General features: G+C 38.0%; 1 pseudogene; it reads left to right on the forward strand.

The window, feature by feature from the left end:
• The first annotated feature begins 2,445 nt into the window (after positions 1 to 2,445).
• Positions 2,446 to 2,528, forward strand: LOC115031454 (annotated as a pseudogene).
• The last annotated feature ends 4,689 nt before the right edge of the window (positions 2,529 to 7,217 follow it).

Genomic DNA, 7,217 nt, shown 5'->3' on the forward strand with positions numbered 1-7,217 from the left:
TCCTTCCATGGGTGATTGTTTCCAATTCTAAGAAGGCACAAAGTGTCCACACTTTGGTCTTCGTTCTTCTTCAGTTTCATGTGTTTTACAAATTGTCTCTTATATCTCGGGTATACTAAGTTTCTGGGCTAATATCCACTTATCAGTGAGTACATATGATTTGAGTTCTTTTGTGATTGTGTTACCTCACTCAGGATGATGCGCTCCAGGTCCAACCATTTGCCTAGGACTTTCATAAATTCATTCTTTTTAATAGATGAGTAGTACTCTGTTGTGTAAATGTACCACATTTTTTGTATCCATTCCTCTGCTGAGGGGCATCTGGGTTCTTTCCAACTTCTGGCTATTATAGATAAGGCTGCTATGAACATAGTGGAGCATGTGTCCTTCTTACCAGTTGGGACATCTTATGGATATATGCCCAGAAGAGGTATTGCGGGATCCTCTGGCTTTTAATATTCTTCTTTGCTCTGTAGATTTTGTGTTTTGACTACTATTTGGCAGGAGGATTTTCTTTTCAGGTCCAGTCTAATTCATGTTCTATAAGCTTCTTGTATGTTTATAGGCATGTCTTTCTTTCGGTTGGAAAAGTTTTCTTCTATGATTTTGTTGAAAACATTTTCTAGTCTTTAAGCTGGGACTCTCCATCTTCTTCTATTCCTATTACTCTTAGATTAGGACTTTTCATGGTATCCCAGATTTCCTGGAATGTTTTATGTCAGAAAATTTTTTTAGATTTAACTTTTTCTTTAACTGATGTATCAATTTCTTCCTTTATTCTTCCATTCTCCTGTGATACTTGCATCTGTTGTTCCTGTTCTCTTCCCTAGGTTTTCCATTTCCAGGATTCCCTCAGTTTACATTTTTTTTATTACTTCTAATTCAGCTCTTACACAGTTTTATTCATTTTCTTCACCTATTTAATTGTATTTTTCTGTATATCTTAAAAGTATTTATTTGTTTTATCTTTAAAGACTTCTAATTATTTGAAAACATTTTCATGTATTTCTTTATTAGATTTATTATTTATAAATTTCCTCATTACGGCCTCTATCATCTCTATAAAATTGCATTTAAGTTCATTGTCTTTGTGTTTTGGTTGTGTTAGGATATCCAGGGCTTGCTGTAATAGGGTAGCTGTGCTCTGAAGGTGTCATATTGCCCTGGCTTTTGTTCACTGTGATCTTTCAAGGTCCTTTAGCCATCTGGATGGCATTGGTCCCTGGATGTCCTTGTTGTAGAGGTAGTGATGGAGGATAGTTAACCTCCATGGTCCTGATATGGCAGGCCTCTGATGTGTATCCTTGGGATGTATGTTTCTGGATATGCAGGTCTGTATGGATCAGGAAAATGGAGGTGCCCTTGGGATAGCAGGTTGCTCAGGAAAGCTTGGCTTATCCCAGAGCACTCAGTGAGCAGGGATGATGGGTAGAGGAAAGCAAGCTTACCTGTATGGTTCAGGATCCACAGGTCTGATAAGATGGGCAGAGAAGTGGAGGAGAGAATGGAATGGAGTACAGACTTTTCTAAAGATTTATTTATTTATTTTATGTATACAAGTACACTGTAGCTGCCTTCAGACACACCAAAAGAGAGCATTGGACCCATTATAGATGGCTGTAAGTCACCATGTGGTTGCTGGGAATTGAACTCAGGACCTCTGGATGAGCAGTCAGTGCTCGTCACAGCTGAGCCATCTCTCCAGCCCCTGGAGTACAGATTTTTAAAGTATGTCCTTAATGATCTTTTGGATTTCCTTAGCGTATGCTGCTATGTCCACTGTTTCATTTCTGATTTTGTTAATTTGCATATTTCCTTTCTGCCCTTAGTGTATTAGTCAGCATTCTCTAGAGTCACAGAGTTTATGGAATGTCTCTATATATTGAGGGAATTTATTGTAATGACTTTAGTCCATAGCACAGCTAACACAACATTGGACAGCAGTGAATAGGAAGTCCATAAATTTAGTAATTGCTCAGTCCCACAATGCTAGTTGTTTCACCTGGTCTCCTGTATAAGCTGGGATCCTGAAGAAGTAGGTTGCAACAGATGTGCTGGCAAGTAAGTACAAGCAGGCGAAGAAGAGTGAATATACCTTCTTCCAATGTCCTTATGTAGACCTCCAGCAGAAAGTGTGGCCCAGATTAAAGGTGCCAATGAGCCTAGATCTGGAATTTGCTTTGTCCCAGGCTGGCCTTGGACTCAGATATCTGCTTGCCTGAGTCTCCTGGAATGTCAGGCATGTACTACTTTGCCTGGGCCTAAGCTTTTTATGACCACTATGCCTCAAGATCTTCATGTCAAATCCAGTCAGAACCCTGTGTCTTCAAGCCTCAGGATCTGGATCACAAGCGTGCTCTCCATTTCTGGATTGTAGTTCATTTCAGGTGTAGTCAAGTTGACAACCTAGGATAGCTATCACCGTCAGTTTAGATATGGGTTTGAATCGCTTCTCGGCCTTTTGGCTAAGATCAAGTGTAGATATGGGTTTGTCTATCTTGTTATTTTTTTTTTAAAGAACAGGTTCTTTGTTTCATTGATTCTTTGTATTGTTTACATTGTTTCTCTTTATTTCAACTCCAAGTGTGATTGTTTCTTGATGTCTACTGCTCTTGGATGTGATTATTTCATTTTGTTCTAGAGCTTTCAGGTGTGCCTTTAAATTGCTAGTATGAGATTTGTCGAGCATTTTTGTGTATAACATATTGAACTTGATTCACTTAGTGTTATGAAGTTTTCTCTAGTATCACTTTCATTATATCCAATAAGTTTAGGTATGCTGTGTATTCATTTTCATTGAATTCCAGAATGCCTTTAATTTCTTTCTTTATGTATGTCTTTTCCATGTTTCATTCAGCAGAGAACTGATCAGTTTCCATGAGGTCTTAAGCTTTCTGTTGTTCTATTGTTTGTGATATCCAGCTTTAATCCATAGTGGTCAGATGGGATGCAGGGTGTTAGCTTGATTGTCTTGTATCTACCAAGACTTCCTTTGTATCAAATTATGTGGTCAATTTCAGAGAAGGTTCTNTGAGGTGCAGATAGAAGGTATATTCTTCTGTGTTTTGGTGAAATATTCTCTAGATATCTGTAGGTCCACTTGGTTTAGAATGTCTGCCAGCTCCAGTGTTCCTCTATTTAGTTTTTGTCTGGATGACTTGTCTGTTGGCGACCATGGTGTACTGAAGTCTCCCAGTATTAGTGTGTAAGCATTGCTATTTAAACTACAGTTGTGATTGTTTTGTTTTGTTTTGTTTTTTTTATAAATTTAGTTACCCTTGTGTTTAAGGCATAGATGTTAAGAATTGTGTTAAGAATTGAAATGTCATCTTGGTGAATTTTTTCTTTGATGTGTATGGAATGTTCTTCTCTATCTCTTTTAATTAGTTTTTATTTGAAGTCTATTTTGTTAGGTATTAAAATGGCTACACCAGCTCTCTTCTTAGATCCATTTGCTTAGAATATCTTTTTTCAACCCTTTCTATCCTTGATGTTGATGTTTGTTTCTTAGATGTAGCAAAAGAATGGATCCTGTTTTTCCATTCAATTCTGCTAGTTTGTATTTTTTAAATTGGAGAATTTAAACCATTCATATTGAAAAATATTAATAACCAATAATTGTTGATTCCCATTATTTTGGTGGTGGTGATTGTGGTGGTGGTAGAGTATTGGTGTGTATATTTGTGTATGTGTGTGTGTCTTCCCTTTTTTTCTTTTTGCTGGCGTGAGATTATTTCCTTTGTTTTTGTGTGTATAGTTAACCCCCTTAGGTTGAAGCTTTTCTTCAAATACCTTTTTGCTTCAAATCAAATGAGACTTGATTTGTAGATAGATATTGTTTAAATTTAACTTTATCATGGAATATCTTATTTTCTTTATTTATGGTTTTTCTTCTATGAATATTTATGTTTTCGTAATCTATGGATTAAGTTTTGCTGGGTTGGCATACGTGGCCTCTTAAGAGTCTGCTGCATACATGTCTAAGCCCTTCTGGCTTTTAGAGTCTACATTGAGAAGTCAGGAGTAGTCAGTATTCTAATAGGTCTGCCTTTATGTGTTAGTTGGTCTTTTTTCCCTTACAGATTTTAATTGTCTTTTTTTGCTCTGTATATTTAGAGTATTGGTTACTATATGGAGAGTGGATTTCTTTTCTGGTTCCATTTATTTGATGTTCTATGTGTTTTCTTGTACTGTTATAGGCATCTCCTTCTTTAAGTAAGGAAGATTTTCTTCTATGGCTTTATTTATTTGGTCTTTGAGCTCTGCTGTTTTCTTCTTCTACACTTATTATTCTTAGGTTTGGTCTTTTCATAGTGTCCAGGATGTTCTAGATGTTTTATGATGGGAATTTTTTAGATTTAACATTTTCTTTGACCAGTTGGTCCATTTCTTCTATCATCAATGCCTAAGATTTTCTTCTCTTCCACCTCTTTTTTTTTGTTGTTGTTGTTGTTGTTGTTGATAAAACTTGCCTCTGTGGTTCCTGTTTAGTTCTGAAAATCTTCATTTCTAGATTTCCACCAGTTTGAGTTCTCCTTATTGATTCTACCAATTTTATTTATTATATTCAACATTTCTTGACTTTCTTTTAAGTATTTTTTCACACTTTATTATTTAATAACCTCTATCATAATCATCAAGGCTGTTTTGATGGTTGTTTGTTTTTTTGTTTGTTTTTTAACGATTTATTTATTTTATGCATTATGAGTACACTGTAGCTGTACTGATGGTTGTGAGCCTTCATGTGGTTGCTGGAAATTTAAATTCAGGACCTCTTCTCCCTCTGGTCTAAAGAGTTATTTATTATTATATCTAAGTACACTATAGCTTTAGACACACCAGAAGAGGGCATCAGATCCCATTACAGATGGTTGTGAGTCACCATGTGGTTGCTGGGAATTGAACTCAGGACCTCTGGAAGAGCAATCAGTGCTCTTATACACTGAGCCATCTCTCCAGGCCTGTTTTTTTGTTTGTTTGTTTTTTGTTTTTTTGTTTTTGTTTTTTAAGTTGTGCTTCAGCTATGTTGGACTATCTGGGGTCTGCTGTGGTTGGATAGCTGATCTGTAGTAGAGACATATTACCTTGGCTGCATTACATTAGTGTCCCTGCATCCAGAGTTAGGATGATTTAAGATCTATGTGCTGACTTCTGGATTTGTCTTTTTTTTTGGGGGGGGGGNGTTTTGTTCATTTCTGTTTCCTCGCTAGCTTTTTGAAAAAGGTGATGGCTGTGTGTTGTCTGTCTATCGTTGGTTGGTTGGTTGGTTGGTTGGTTGGTTGGTTGGTTGGATTTGCACTCTTTAGCTGGTGTGTTCACAGGGAGTGCCTGCTGGTGTTGGAGGCTGGGTAACTGAGATGAGTTGGGAAAAGGAAGCTTGGAGGGAAGGTCTTTGTGATCCATTGTGGACAGGATCTGAGAGGAAAGGGAGAATCAGAACAGGTTCCCAGTTGGGAATGAGTCTGAGGAAACTGGATTTCAGGAGCAGTAGGAGAGGTGTGGGTCTGCCTTCAGACTACTTGTTGCCCTGGGAAGAATGGTCCCTGGGATAGGAGGGTTATTGCTGGAGTCGGGGTTTGGGATAAAGTAACAAGTGGGAGAGAAAGGTTAGAAGGAACAAGATCTGTGGGATCCAGAGGACATGAGAGCAGGACATGGGGGAATGGATGCTGTCAAAGAAATTCTGCTGCAGAGTTGGTGGCTGGAGCTGGGAATTAGAACTGAGAGGAGCAGGGGTGGAAGAAAAGATCTTCACGAAGTCTTCTGGTTTTCTCAGATTTGACATGTCTTTTAGCAGGTGGTACCTGCTGGATTTAGGGTCTGGGACAAAGCAACAAGTTGAGGGAGGGAGGTTAGAAGGTGATGGTCTGTGGGATCCACAGGGATTGTAGGCAGTAGAGAGAGAAGGCTGCACCTGGTGCACTGGGGGATGGAGTTTAGGGGAAGGGAAAGACCGAGTCCTCATCTTTATTGCTTCTATCATTTATTAATTCTAACAGAAAACAATTATATATTGAATATCTACATAAGGCAAATATGGATTGTGAAAAAATATATACACAGACCAGTAAGAAAAACTTTTGATTAAAGAATGAATAATCATGAGTCAGTGGGAGAACCTTAGCCTTTCTATGCCTCTCACAAAAAAAGCAAGAAAATGAATGTAGTAAAAGCAAATATTGCACCAATATTAAGGCAAGAAACAAAACCACAATATTAAATGGAATGATGACCAATTTCAATAAAATTAAGGACCTCAGAGAGAATATAATCACCAAGCAATAAGGATATAAACCATGTAAACTGAAGAGTAAATGTGTAATGAGAAAATGAAAAATAAAATACAGCAGCTCTCTCAAATGTTACCCATATTAATTTAGTTAGTATTGCTACTGAAAATAGTGTGAGATGGGTATTGATGGGGACAGATACAGAGGAATTTCTGACTCCCATTGGATGCTATTTTGTATTATTTCACCTTTATCTTCTTCAGACATTGTTGAAGCATTCAATTCCATACAATCACTGATTAGTTTGGCACAAGTGCAATCTGAGCATCATATGATACTTATGACAAGATGTATTATCTGCTTTTGTGCTGCTGTGATAAAAAAAAAAAATGACCAAGGCAATCCATAAATGGAAGGGTTGATTTGGGTTTATAGTTCCAGGGGTGGGAGTAGGAATCCATCATGGAGGAAAAACCAAGTCATAACACAAACGTATAGCTCGCATCTTAAACCACAAGTTCGAAGCAAAGAGTGAATGGTAAAGCTTTTGAAATCTCAAAGCCCAACGCTACTAGCTTACTTCCTCCAACAAGGCCGTATCCCCTAAATCTTCACAAACAGCCTCACCAGATGGGGAACAAGTGTTCAAATAAATCAGGGCACATTCTTTTTATAGCCCTAGCTATCTTGGAACTCACTCTGGGGAGCAAGTTAGCCTCGAGCTCTCAGAGATCTGCCTGCCTCTGCCTCTTGAATGCTGGGATTAAAAGTATACATCACCACTGCCCAATGAGGGACATTCTCATTCAGATAAACATGCTAAGCATTCCTCACTTTTATGAGAGGTTTAAGAAAATACTCAACATGTATAACTGAGAAGAATAGATATGCTAGTCTTTGTCTTGACTGTAGCCGACTTCCTGGGAGGCCTTCAGGCTATGGAGTCTTCAGAGAAGCAGACAGGCAGAAGACAGGAAAGGCTGGAGG

Source organism: Mus caroli, chromosome 6, assembly GCF_900094665.2.
Source record: "Mus caroli chromosome 6, CAROLI_EIJ_v1.1, whole genome shotgun sequence".
Lineage (NCBI taxonomy): Eukaryota > Metazoa > Chordata > Mammalia > Rodentia > Muridae > Mus > Mus caroli.